A 14,712-nucleotide genomic window follows, 5' to 3' on the forward strand; every position below is an offset into this window, starting at 1 on the left:
GATGACGATGATGATGATGGTGTTCGATGATGGAACGAGAAATAATTCGAACGAATGGGAGCAGAACGCAGCAGATTGTGATGCTCTGGCCCCTAATGGGACTAACGACGGTGGCGGTGGCATCAGCAACCAGCCGGTTTCATCATTGAACGAGACAGGTCATCGTTATTGAGAGCGGCGGGCATTAGAGTTCAAAAATTGGAAAGCACTAAACGGTACGACGACCGAACGGAGTCAGCGGAGGGGGCCGGGCGGGCGTTAGGGGTTTCTACGAGAGTGTCGATGAAAATCAAATCAATTTATGTTGCCACAGATGCTTTGGCAAGCGCTTATTTCAATTGAAATCATGTCGTGTTGAGCGAGAACTTTGTAAGAAGCCACCGGAACGTAAAAACGCACGATTAAAGAAACGACAAAATGGTTGACTGCCGACCGCGAGGGTCCTGTTATTGAAATGCAATTGAAGTTCAAACCGTATAAAGTAACCACGCATGTAGCGAAACGTGACCGCTACCGACACAAACGATCCACACGAGAGACCAACCATCAGGGAGCAACCATTTCATTTGCTGCCACATTTTCACCGAGAACCCCAAAAACGGTCACTTCAATGGCCGGATGTTGTACGCAGCCCTCCCGCAGTCACAGTCCGTGGCTGGCTGGCCAATACGAATTGCACACATCAGCACGACGCGGAAGGTAACCCTCCATTTGTGTCGTTGCCCCCTTTCGTTTCATGCTCTCGGGGTACCGGGGTCGGTAATCTCCCCCTTTTTGCGGCGGCGGCGGCGGAGGCCGCAGAGGCCTTCATAAAACATGCTTTACTCTCTTCTTGTGCTCTCTTTTTAATTTGGCGCTCGTAAATGCGTTTTATATTTGTATTTCCGTTGTACCCTTTTTCGCTTGGTGGGATGATTGCTTTTCGCCCCCTTTTCTTTTTTAGTACCGAAGGTGCTACCCTTTTTTCGGCGGGGGGATTTAACTGAACAATCGCCAAAGGAGGGATATCCATGCAAAGGGTCTATTTGCGAAAGGGATAGTTCCGTGGAGCCGAAAGGCGTACTCGACGGGTTTATGCGATTTCATTCGTCGGAAGCCGGTAGCACAGTCTTCGGCATTATGCTCAACGCTAGGGTATTCGAGTTTTCGCTATTCAAAAGGTATGTAGAAGTTTGGGAGCATTTTCATACACTGCATTAAATCGTATTTCATGTGAAGAACATACCGGAGTTTGAACATTACATTCGCCAGAATAAGCTTTATGTGTTAATTTAGTATCTTCAAACGATGATACAGAACGCAAGGCAAGTTGAAATGCTGGTGTCTATTGTCCTAAACATTGCATTTCAAAAGAACCCATAGTAATTTGCTCATAACAAGCGCATTGCGTAAATTAGAGAACAGTGTCGGATTCAACGGTTTAGGATGAAGAGCAATTCGAATTTGAAGCAGTTGATTGAAGTACATAACTGGGAGTATACTCTGGTAACAAGAAACATAAAGTTGAGAGTGAAGCTAAAAGTTTCCTGTACTTCGCTCCAAGATTCTGGCAGTAGATCAAATAGGACAATGAAACCAGCAATAGAAAATTCATGGCAAACAGTAATGATCAGTTGATGAAATGTTGAGCAAGAGATTGCTTAACCACACTGACAAATATTCTGTTAGCATCCACATTTTGACCAACGAGTAAACCATTACTAAATTAAATGGAAAATTACGTCGTGAAAATGATGCTAGCAGTAGACGGCGTCTTGTGCGTTGTGAATGATACCAGCAGAAATAGTAAAACATATTGAACATTAAGCAATAGGTATAAATTGTATGTACAGGCACAACCACATTGATGTATTTTAAATGTTTTCAGAAATAAACCACCGATTTGTTTTATGTTTGTCCATGTATTATTCAATTTTAATAGCCCGGTCCGAATGCGAACCCATGAAGCTATGTTTGGAATCGTGTTTGGAACGAGCTTTACAGGATCTTTGTAAATATCATCACTTGCTATCGTAAGGCTGTGTGGAATATTCCTCAGCAAATTACATCTTCGGAAAGTAAATTTGCCGATATGAAAATGGCGTGTTTTACATTAAAAGCACCGGCCATCAGAATCAGAATTCGAAGCTTTCCTTGGTGCATCTGCAATTCTCTCAAAGTTCTCACAAATAAAGTAAAAATTGAGCAATCAACTATCTATAGGTGATTGAAACTGTGGATATTTAGATACAGAAAGAAATGTGCCTTTCTTCAACATTATAGCACCATTAGCTGGTTAACGTGATGTCATATCTGTTATCATTTAGCTGCTAAACATACAGGCAATTTGGTTGTACCAGTTCACTCCGCCAGTAAGTTTCTCGCTAGTTAATTTTCTTTTACAGAAGCTGAATTCATAACTGCGATAAGGAATCATGTAAAGGCAACGAATTAACTTTCGACTGGAACACAGCTAGAGTTAAGAAAATGCTTAAAATACATGTTCAGATAATAAATTAAAGTACCACTTAATACTAGTACCGTCAGCTACAAGTATGGACGATTGACGGTGATTTAGGACTGTTTCTCTTAATGTTCCCCAAGCCTCACCGAGGCCCATCGCTCCCAATTGCCCCTTCAGCTCGAACATTTCCGCAAACAAAGCAGAGATGCAGCCAGAACCACGCCGAGTGGGCGTTCAAATCTGACCAATTTGGTGGGATTGGTTTCGATTGGCAAAGGGCAACGGCAACGCAGTAGCGGCAGCCCGCAGCCAACGCCAACCAAAACCAACCGGCGTCGCAGTTTTGGGGGTTTCTTAGCTTAGGAAGTCCGCAAAGAGAAAACGAGAGAAGCAACAAAACGAAGATGCTGCTGCATCTTTTTGCGAGGGGATTTGCGAGGGCGACCGAACGCCACTAGTTAGTGTCGTCTGCACATGACAAATGGACGGAAGCGATCCACGGAAGTGTTGTTCAGCTTTGGCTAACGAGCAGCCATTTAGCGGACTCAAAGCGGGGACCGCGGTCCCCAAAAACGGCGGTTTCTAATGATGATACCACGCTGGGCCATCGAAAGCCTGGATTCCCTGTTGTCGTGGACGTGGCGTGTGAAGGGAGGGGGTGCCCGAGATTCAAATCCAACGAGCGATGAGGCCCAGCCGATGAGGCAAAGGACAAATATGGAGCCCGAAACCGAGACCGAAACCGAGATCGAGACCGAGCCCGAAGAGTTGCCGTTGGCAGACAACAATAAAAGGGGGAGTGAGAAGTGTGCCCTGGGAGTGTGTAAAAAATGAGAGACAAGACAGAAAGGAAACAAACCATAAAAGGCGGCTCAGGAAGAAGCAGCAAACCGGCGGGAAGAAGATGAAGACGAATATGGAGCTGGGATAGGATGGGATGGGATGATGCAGCATCACCCAAAACGAGAAAAGAAAAGGTTGCCGCGGCGCGCGGCATTCGAAATCTCGCCCCGGGAGGATCGCGAGAGGCAAAACAAAACAAAAAACAAAAACGGGGAAAAAGAAGGCAAACGGGCCAGGAACGAATCTCGTCCGAGAAGTTAATACGGCCCATCTAAATGCGCATACATTTTCCTCTAATCCAATTGGTTTTCGGAGTTTTTGGGGCGCTTGGCGGCGGGGACGGACGGATTTTTCGGTGGCGGGACGGACTGCATGGCGTTCGTGGCGCCCGGGCGTAGGTGATTCTTTCTTATGAGCAGCAGCAGCAGCGTTCCCTTGTCAGAGGCACACGTTAGAAGCGCACCGACTGCTCATTTTTTTCGGGAAATACATGGTAGCATTTCATATTCAGCGGTGCTGGTGATGTTTATTTGGAGCGTAGGGTACATCGTGGAATGTAAAATGTTATTCATTCATAGATGCAGTAGCTTTAATATGAATTTATTACTAAACATGTTCGATTAATTTTAATTTCCATGCATTAAAACAACTTATAATGGATGTAAATGAAGGTATCGCTGTCCGGAGCAACTGTTTGCGATTATTGAATATCAGAATTTAAATCATTTAATTGAAGAGAATAGCTAATTGAATAAAAACATGGAATTGAAAAGATGAGAAACATGACTTTGAATATGTTAATCAAAGGCCATTAGATCCCAACCATTCTAATAACTAACGCATTCTTTGCAAACGCTGACAGTTGAAGAGAATGAAGAGAAAACGCTTTTTTGTCAGCAATGAATGCATTGCTTTTGGTTAAAGAAGATGAGATTTCGATAAATAACTTTCTGCGGACGAATGTTAAGATTAACGCATGACCAGCGTGTCGCTGTTGGACACTTTACTTTACGAAGACAACATTATTCCTCATCCGCTAGCAACGATTTAAAGAAATGGTTCTGTTCTTTTCCATACAGAGCCGGACTGTTTAGTATTCGATGCTCGGTATCTTTCCAAATACTGCCTAACCATTACCCGGTTCGTTTGGCTAATAAATGCATATCTATTTCATTTCCGTTACATGATTCGCGTTGGATCTTGGCCAACGATAGGTTGCAAATCTCCCGAATTTCTTTTCCAATAGGCGTTGCCTTCAATGTTAAACATGCCTTTTTTAAACGGTAAATCACCTTTTCGCATGTGTAATTTGTTGGAGAATGATCGGTAGAAAATCACGGATGCAATCAATACTTCTTGTAAAAGCCTTCGTACGAAGTGATAATATTAAGCATCGTTATTCGCTAGTCAGATCCGCTAGGTACGAGGGAGACATTTTGTTTTCCTATGCTCGTCTTCTGTTGATGCCAATAAAAGATTATCCTCATATTCGTACCATGGCAATGCGTATAATGGGATAGTAAAATTCATTTTTTGATATCATTCACCATAAACATCAACGAATCGGTTTAAACATTCGTTAGGAATTGAATTATTACTTTTCGTTCGAACAGTTTATGGAGGATAGTTTGTATTTTATACAAAAAAAAAATCCATTAGTATGGGTTCAGCAATCTGTTTAGCATAACGATACCATAAACAACAGGTAGCTCTACTTCTGATTACCTGATTTGAAGAGTATCATGGAAAAATAGCCTCAACGAAATTAGAATCTTCGCTCCCTTTTTCGGGCTATTCCATCATTGTATCATCATCATCATCATCATCATCATCTGCGGAATAAAATGATGAACTGTCATTATGCATCCGCATTCCATCCAGCACAATTTTATGTTTCTTTTTGCCGTTTTTCGCCTTCAAATCCCGAAATTCTTGGTAACCAACGACCCTGTTTCAGCAGCCCGTTAAAATTATCAGTGCAGTGACGCAATGGTCTGACTATTTCTAATTAGAACTTGAGCCGGAATTCCACGTCCTCCATCCGACGTGAGTCATTCCCGAGGTCCCGAGATCGTCCGAATCGGCAAACGACAATCAGTTCCTGGTTCGGTAAGACTCAGCTCGACCAGCGCGGCCCTTGCCACCGCCGTCGCCGCCGCCGCCAGTCCATATCAGCTGCCAAATATGCAAGTGTGCCAGCCCTATGCCGGTGCGACGCAAATCACGGCCGGTGCGAATCATGTTAAAAATAGCTAGCACCAACCGTCCAACCAACCGACCGAGCGACGGGCGGCTGATGTCTGCTCGTTGCCGGCCCGGTCCCAGCGAATCTCGCCGTACCTGGTGGTTCCGATTACATGCTGCCACACGCAGCGCGAGTTCACGTTTCGCGAGTTGGCAAACGGCAACCGTCGTCGTCGTCGTCGTTGCCACCACGGCCGACGTTTGGCTCGCTAATTGGTTGCCCAACGTGATCGCGGCACTTGCGCGATTGCGATTGACTCGTTCGACGACCCAGCCAGCCAGAGGCAGCTAGCCAGCGAGACGTCAGCAACGGCGGAAAATGTGAGTGAACCGGGCGCGTTTTCCTCGTCTACAATCTGCTGACCGGCGTCATCGTCGTCGTGGCTTTTACGCAATTGAAAAACCCCTTCCTGGGCCCCACAAGCCAACCAGTCAGCCAGTCATGGCATTTTGGCCACGTTCGTGACCGCGTGACAGAGAGACAGAGAGAGAGAGAGAGAGGCCCTCTCTTGAGCCCACCGCGTGATAAGAGAAGAAGGTGGTGGCCGCAAACAAATGTGTGTTTTGTTTTCGTAGCACGCGGGAGTAGCTGACTCTGCTCGAATGTAGTGGGCGATGCGACCGCTGGCACCGCTCCTGCCCCCCCCTCAGATAACATGCTCGTACGTTACACGAGCCCTGCCTTTGCGGTGGCCTTCGCGTCGCCTTTACCAACGTCCAGTGTTTGACTACTACCCGTGGAGTCTCCGACTATACTTTGTCGCGCATTAGCATTCTCACATCTGGCCATCAAGTACTTGATGTCCGTGCGTCCGTCCGTCGGCACTTGTTGAACAATGCTCCGGCACACACACACACACACACGCGCCGTGTGTGATGGGCTTGCGGCGATGATAACGTGCTAATCAAGAGGTAATAAACACTCGCGGTATCAGTTAGCGGCGCTGGGTTGGATTGCTGCGGGATGCTTACGAATGCAATAGATCTGATGCTCGTTTCTTCTGCGTTTGAGCTTTGCCGATGTGTTTATGGTACTTTTGATAAGCGAACGCGTGAAGCCCCTGCGGCCAATTGCGCATTACGATGGCATTTTTGTTGTTTTTTTAGGGGGAACATATAAAATGCTCAATTATTGTGCAATCGGTGCTCGGTTTAAAGAGCAGGACCGCATCGCACCACTCGCGGGTCCGCTTTTGGCTGTAATGAGGCTCCCGGTCCCGATTGAGGTCCCGGGGATGAGGTAGCGTTTCGCGCAACATTAACCACCAACGCGAGAGGTGGTGTCCGGGTGGCCAGCCAACGGGCAACAATTATTTTCTGGAGTCGCAAATCCCAGGCAAGGAACCGTAAGGGCAGCTGGAAGATTATGAGAGCGCAGAGCAGAGCGGTGCAGAGTGAATCCATCATTTCCATTCGCTCTTTTCGCATCGTCGTGTACTTGTTAATTACGCTAAGATGTTAAACATGCACGCGCTGTTCTTCGCGCAGCCCCTGTCCGCAGCGCAGCGCAGCCCGCAACAGCTGTTGACAGGCGAGCGTTGCACACACTTTCGCACGCCAGCCCAGCCCAGGCCCAGGCCCAGGAGGGCTATATGCGTATTGCGTGGAACGATGATGCCAGGAGCTGGGTAGGCCGAGGCGTGCCTTCTTCGCTGGTTTGGCGTGGGGCCGCCCGAGAAAAGTGTGAAGCACGAAGGCACTGCGTCGCTCGCTCATTGCGGTGATTTATGTTGCACCCAACTGAGCCCACCACTAGCGGCGTGTCACGTGTGAATGATTCTGTTCGGTTCGGTTAGACTATGCGGAGAGGGGAAGCATTTGCTAGAATATGTACGGATCGTGTGTCTCAAGGAGGTCTCAAACATGTGAGTAATGTTTAATGTTGCCGGATGGACCTCGGTTTGTTGGTGGCGATGTTCTTTAATTGGTAATTAGGTTCATTAAGAGAAGGTGTATCTCTTTAGTGAAATAAAAGTAGGTCTAATAAAAATGAAACAATTGATCGTTGGACCCTTTTTCAAGTTCACACAATTTTGCAAGGGATTAGCAGACAGCTTGTTTTCGTAGGTTAATGTAACGAATCATTGATGATTGATAAACGACTTATCTTATCGCAGAAAAGGACATTTGCGAAACAATTCTATTGAATATATTGAAAGAAATTGTGGAATTGATTTGATCAGCGACAGATGAAAAACTCAAACCATCCTTTAAAGAATAATGTTTAGTTGTTTTCCAGAAAAAAAAACAATTCCTTCTATAAACACAAAAGTTGACTATACTGGCAGAACAAGGAACATTTCATGTTTGGAATTGCTGTTACGAAAATGCCTTATTTCATAGCACCGAGTTTTGATTTAAATTGTTGCTCGTAGTCCCTACTGTGAAAACAGTTCATAGTTCCTATTGTGAGTCCGAAAATTCGGATAATTATGCTTATTTAATCAAAACATTTTAAATTAAACATCCGTTTATTCCTCAACGAGAGCGACCCTTTGCGTCGACGCCATTTTTGCACTCGGACGTGAAGCCTTCCTCCTTGCTAGCAACACACGGTTCGAAGGCACAGGGACTGCACCGAAGTGATATTCATTTTCGATGAAATCGCGGTGCACTGCAGGGGGAGTCGAAGCTGGCGATGAGGTTTCCCCTGGCAACAGATGTGCAAACAGAGACAACACTCCCGAGCGTCAACAACAACAGCATCAGCCGGGACATACACAGCCACACAGACCTTGGGGAATACGCACAATTGTGGCTTCTGTGCGCTGTGATCTACTGTACTGTCTTCCGTTTTTGTTTTATTTTCTGTTTTTCTTCCGTTTTGTTATGCTCGATTGTGTTCTCGGATTCTCTCTCTCTCTGTATCGCTCTCGCTCTCTTTCTGACTGTCTCGACGGAGGTCTTCGTGATGCGTTTGCGCACCCGCCACCCACCATCCACCACCCGCAAACGCGCGTCTCGCGTCGTGGCCAAGCGCAAAACTCGAGCAATCGGCATCGACAGCTTTATGGATATTTTGTTGCACACAATTGTCATATTAAATATTCATTAGCGAGCGAGACCGCGCTGCACGCGGGGTAGGGGATCTTGTGGTACGACACGCGAAAGCCCGAGAGGCCAGCATACCTCCCGCGCCAAGTGACGCACACAACCTCGTTGCCATTTGACGGTTGTCGATTTGAACCGACGAAGACGACGACGAATGGAACGCGATACAACCCTTTCAAGAGAGGAGAATGGTGGTGGATTAAGGTGTAGGAGGGGGTGAAAATGTTGTGGGGATGGCCGGGAATGGAGGGGTACTTGATATGAAGCGGCGCGATATGGTTCCTCGCCTCTCTGTTACTCGTGCCGGATCAGCATTAATATCGGAGTGCTGAGTGTTCCGAGGTAAAGACGCATTAGGATTCCGCTGTTGCAACAATACGTCAGACACCGGCCGACGATGGACGCACGGCTCGCGGGTACCGCACCACAATAGACGGGAAGACCTTCTGCGCACGCTAATGCCGAGTGTCTCGCGGGAGGTTTTTTTTATTTCTGTTTTTATTGTGCCACTGCACACCGACGACGAGTCGGGCGCGTAAAATGCAATGCGACGACTGCCACAATTACGTACTGCTACTACTACTAATACAACGGCGTTGTTGATTTATTGAAATGGAATGCAGAAAGTGCAGTGCCGTTGTTGAGGGACCATTTTTGTTCCCTGGCACCGTTGGTCTCAATTTCACTTCCGCCTTTCTGACTCACTTGTGAGGTACTCGCGGTACCCGGTAATGAGAAGTTGTTCAAATAGGTTAACTAGAAACAGTTCTTAACATCGCTCGTGTAAAATGATATGCTTTTGATGGGTAGCTGCATCGGATACCTCAGTTTTTGAGCAAATTCTTTTGTCAAACGGCACCAGCCACTTGTCAGTAGCATTGGCTTAATACAATATCTATTCGCCATGTATGGTCCTTTTGGGAACTCTCAAAATGATTTCTTCAAATAAATTTGTTCTCATACGTTTATTAAATTAATTGATTCAACATTTCATAGGCATGGCTCCATTTTACAAGGTATGCGCAGTTGCAGTTTAAGTATACATTAGTGTAGTTAGTCGCTTAGGAAGATGCATCAGGAAAGGATTTGCGTCTCTAAAACGTGTACGTTAAACATAAGAAATGATCTTCCAAAACTATGAGGTTTCTGATAGAAAATTAAAAGCAAAGAACAAATGAATTCACGTTAAGCAGGCAACGAAATGGAGTACTTCTTTTCATTCGTTCCGTGATTCCTTTGAAACTAATAACAGGAATGATTTTTTCTTTTCTACAGAGAACAGAGATGATTCTATTTTTCGAGAATCGTATTCTATAGTACAATATTAGCAGAAAATCAGACATGACAGCAGTTCTGAAGGAAGTGTCACTGATACAGGCATGTTTTACGGTATCCTCGATACAGGATCATCTGAGGTATAACAATCGTTCTTCTTTTGTTAGATAATGCATGTTTCCTGCTAATGTTCGACGGTTATGCTTGAAATAAGAGTGCTGTTCATGTTTTCCAACAAAATAGGATCAAATAAAATGTCTGCTTTCTATCCTGCTAAAAGTGTATTGACAAAATGTCAAAATTTCAGTGGAGTGAGTCCCGCAGCTTTAAATTGATAATTGACACAGACTTTACAAACGTTTATATTGTAGGAAACCAGTTTTAAGGTTTGAGGAGTACAGATTTATATACGATGTATCGCTTTCGCTCCAACTTATCGTGCAAAACCAACAAAGTTCTGCTTCGATTTGTTATACGAAAATAAAATAATAATCCTGACAAGCGCACGATTGAATAAAAAACGAAAAAAGGATTTTTTTTTCACCTATTTTAACTCCCTTTAAAAAATCTTTTTGTTCCTGCCAAGCAATTTCGTCCAAATTAGACCAGATTCTCCGTCTCCCTACGGCATTTCAAATTCCATACATGAGCTAATGGGGAGGAACGCTATGAAAATTGCTTTAAAATTGAATAAAACACACCGAAACTTCCAACAAGTTCCCAAACTAAGGGGGTGAACGGAAGAATTCTTTTAAATGCAATTTTAATTACAAACCACTCGGGCACTTTTTGCACGAAAAACTTCGGTCTCGAGGTTCCCGCCCGGTTCGGTTCAAGCGCCACGATTCGCTTCCAGCCTTGCCCGTTGCCTTGGTGATACCCCAGACGCCCAGTACGCACCACTGCTCACCTTGTTTTGGCACTCGGTTTGCTACGATGACAGCCGGGTCCGGGCAGTTGAGCCACTGTCGGGATATGCAAATAATTTCGAGTTTTTCAAGCGAGCCTTGAGCCTACTTATGCTGTTACGGGTCGGTTTGGTTGTGGTGGTGGTCGTGGCTTAAACAAATAAGCAATTGAATTCATCGAGAGGAATCGGCCAAAGTTTCGACTCCGGTTGAGGTGCTTAGATTACTGCTAGCTTTCGAGTATTACTATTGTTGCTGACTGAAAACAGTGAACCGGCCATCATCATAACGTCCCATAAACATGTTCATTTGCCCGGCCATTATTGTTCCTACATTTTTGTCATAAAGATTGAGATACACGATTCATGAAAGCGACATTAAACAGAGAGTGTGTGTGTGTGTGTGTGTGTGTGTGTGTGTGTGTTTGTAGGAAGACCATCCCTAGACCAGGCTTCGCTTTCGTGTACGAATTGGCGACTAAACGGATGATTGACGGTGGTGTAGTGTATGGCGTGCAGCACAGCAAAACCACCCCACACGACGTATAGCAGCAGCCAAGGCGAACGGCCTCCACCTCCTTCTCCTTCACTTCACGAGTTGGCGAACACATGCGTACACAGTCGTAACGGCAGCAGCAGCAGCAGCAGCAACAGTGACAGCAGCAGGTCGCATAGGTCTATCGTTCCACTCCATCATCTCCCTCACGGTACGTCTCGCGCGCTCCCCCCAACCGGATTCGAGTGGCGAATTGAGCTGGCAACACGCGTAAATAAGTGGATTTAGGTGTGACTTGTTATGAAACCATACCACCCCGGACCTTGGCACACCGTTTTGGTCAAGTCGCGCGCAGAGCGAATCTTATCACGAGATCTTTAATAAGAAATATTTGTTTGTGTGTTTGCAGGGTTGCTTACCAAGTAAGATTCAGCTATATTCATGCTAGCATGTGCTTGGGTCTTTGTCTTTTGATGATAATAAGAGAGGAATGAAGCTTGAGCTCTACTCAAAACTTGCCACGGATCAAACTTGCTTCAATCTTGCTCCTGCATCAAACGGGCATCAAAACAACACCGCAACGACAAAGCATAAAACCTTAAAATGTCCGGAATGCCCTGGCGTTATCACAGCCGGCACGAACAACCGCATCCGCAGCCGCAGCAACACGGGCGTTTTCACATTTTATGACCAACGGTCACGCAATTGGATTTCCTTCTCGTCGCCACATCGTCAACACACATCACGAACGCGCGAACGAACGGAACGAACAAACGAACGAACGAGCGAGCGAGCGAGCGACGGCGTCCAACACAGAAAGGCCAACCACTAAGCACCAACCCGGGCGGCATAAATCAATCGCCGCCCAGGTCCTACTCCACCCCAACGGGGAATAGTGGAGTTCCCGTCTCTGCCACGACACCTTTGATCTTTCGGACCGATTCCCGGTTACCGCCAAGCCGCAGCCACCGACGAGCGAAAAGGATGAGACCGATCGCGGGACTAGGGCTGACCGGCCAGGGAAGCCGGCGCCCATGACCAGATCATCCATGGCTGTAATCCCTCCACGCGCTTCGGAGGGTTATAAAACATTGGCCGATTGTTCTGGGGTCTCTTTAAAAACTGTAAATAATTTTATGAACCCGTCGCCTCTTGTATGCATAACTTGAGCGCGATCCATAGGAACGGTGACACCGGAGCGATCTTTGGCGCGACGAACGCGCTGAATTATTGGCATTCCTGGACGGCAGAATTCAAAGGCGGCAGAAATGAGTTTTTGCGGTTCGCTGTGAGGGATCGCCCTCGCTCGGTCGCTTCATTTCGGGATGTTTTCGCTGGAAGCGGTCGCCGCCATTTTGCCATTTTGCTGGCAGTTCACGTTCACATTGTCAAATGAAGTCAGAACTGGGTGTGTTTGGTGTCTATTTGCATTAGAATGCAATTTATGATCGAAATGGCATCTGAAATAATGTTTTTGGACATTGATTTGTTGGATGCCGATCGGAGCCGTTTATCGCTACGATTGGATCTACGATAAAACCTCAAGTGAAAAAAGTGCCAAAATGTGCTGTTTTTCATTATTGTATTACGGCTGATTATCTACTTTTAATGCGCAACACTGCACGGTGCTCATTGCATATTATTAAAAATGAAAGAATGGAAGGAACGCCCAACGATAATGAGCGCAACTCGACGAATTGCAACCATATCCTTGAGCTAAATGAACTGATAAAGGGTTAAATGCAATATTCTGCTTCCACTGCACAATGTACATCTAGCAGAGCCCCTATTGTCTGCCGGGTTCTCAAGGGCAAAACGTTTTGCCAGGTAATCGCAGCTTCCCGCATGATGAGCAGAGTCACGAGAGCCATTATCAGGTTGCCGGCGCGAGTTGCCGCGTGGGTTTGCGTCTCGCTGCTAGACAATCCAGCCAGCCCGTGTTTTGCATATCGGCATCGGATGCACCTCCGCAGGGGAAATGGGGTTCATTTGGTGCGGTGTGCCGATGGCTGCAATCGTTCGTTCTGACGTTGGCTGGCATTAATGCTGCTTTTTACGTTGCGTCAATCGTGAAGGATCATCGAGTGCAAATAGCTTTCCGAGGTTCCAAACTTAAAAGAAGAATGAATATTGCTTTTGGAATGTTTTTGAAAGTACTTCAATAGTGAAATGCATCCATCAGTATCGAGTGCCTTGATAAAAAAAAACAATCAAAGTAAATTAATCGATGTAACAGCTTTGTTATGAATAGCTGAATCGAAATGATATTAACTTGACAAGAAAAAAACTTCTTCCAGCCGTTCTACGATGTAAATTGTTTCAATAAACAGACATTCAAATTGTCATACTTCCTTATTCTTATTCATATGCACTGTTTTATCACAATTGCTGCACTTGCGGCTGTTTAGTGACATTTTGCATTGATGGGAATTGAACGGGGTCGTAAATTATTCCTTCCATTGCTTTCGTTCGCTAACTGGCTCGTGGTAATGAGCTGCTGACCGATGGAGATTGGCACTTGATGTGAGAATGACTACCGCAACGACTGGTAATCATGAAAACTATAATTCCGATCGAGTGTTTGTACAAGCGGTTCCTAGTTGTGAGCAGACGGGATTATGATGTGTCATGAATCAATATGATTTATGCTACGATATTGACTGCATGCTAGGAAGCCCGCACTCATTCTACTGTCACCTTCAACCATCGTTCTGGAAAGCAGCTTATCGCATATGAAAATAAGGTTGACTTTAATAAGTAATATCGATGAGGTAAAATACGTTTCGTTCTCATAATTTATGAATGCCAAGAGAATACAGGCTCATATCGACGGGAGGTTAACGTAAATTTTTGGCAGGAATGAGCTTTAATTTTGCGTTTTTGTTTTGACAAAATCATAAAACATTTGTTTCTAGCCATGTTACGCTAGGCACAGCTTATCAAGCATTTCACGATGTAATTTGACAAAAGTATATGAAGAATATACAGCCAACGACTTCAATTCGTGGAGGGTGTATCTGCAACAACAGACTTTCAACAGTTGCTTTGAGCTTTTCGAAGGGATTGTTTGAATAAAAAAAGTGATGTTTGTGGTGGTTTAAAAACAAACACTTCTCTATTTTACAATAAATAATTAAGACCATCTTGTAAAGGCATAAAGAATGTTTATAGTGAAAAACCAACAACACATGGTGGTAACGAAGGCTGTAAAAAGAAAGAACAATGACAATAATAATAAAACTGAAAGCCAACAAACATAATTCCATAAAACCTCGCACAGTGCATTTATAACATACCAAACAAACAAGAAACAATTTATCTCAATACTCCACACGCAAGATACATTACCTGCCCTCGTGTGAACGGGTTATGGCCAAGCACATCCTTCAACAGCTCCATAAAGATTGATTAGGTACCCGGTACCTGGAGCGTACGCAGTGCTTCGGCCGGTTC

The sequence above is a fragment of the Anopheles darlingi genome, chromosome 3 (assembly GCF_943734745.1).
Source record: "Anopheles darlingi chromosome 3, idAnoDarlMG_H_01, whole genome shotgun sequence".
Classification (NCBI taxonomy): Eukaryota; Metazoa; Arthropoda; class Insecta; order Diptera; family Culicidae; genus Anopheles; species Anopheles darlingi.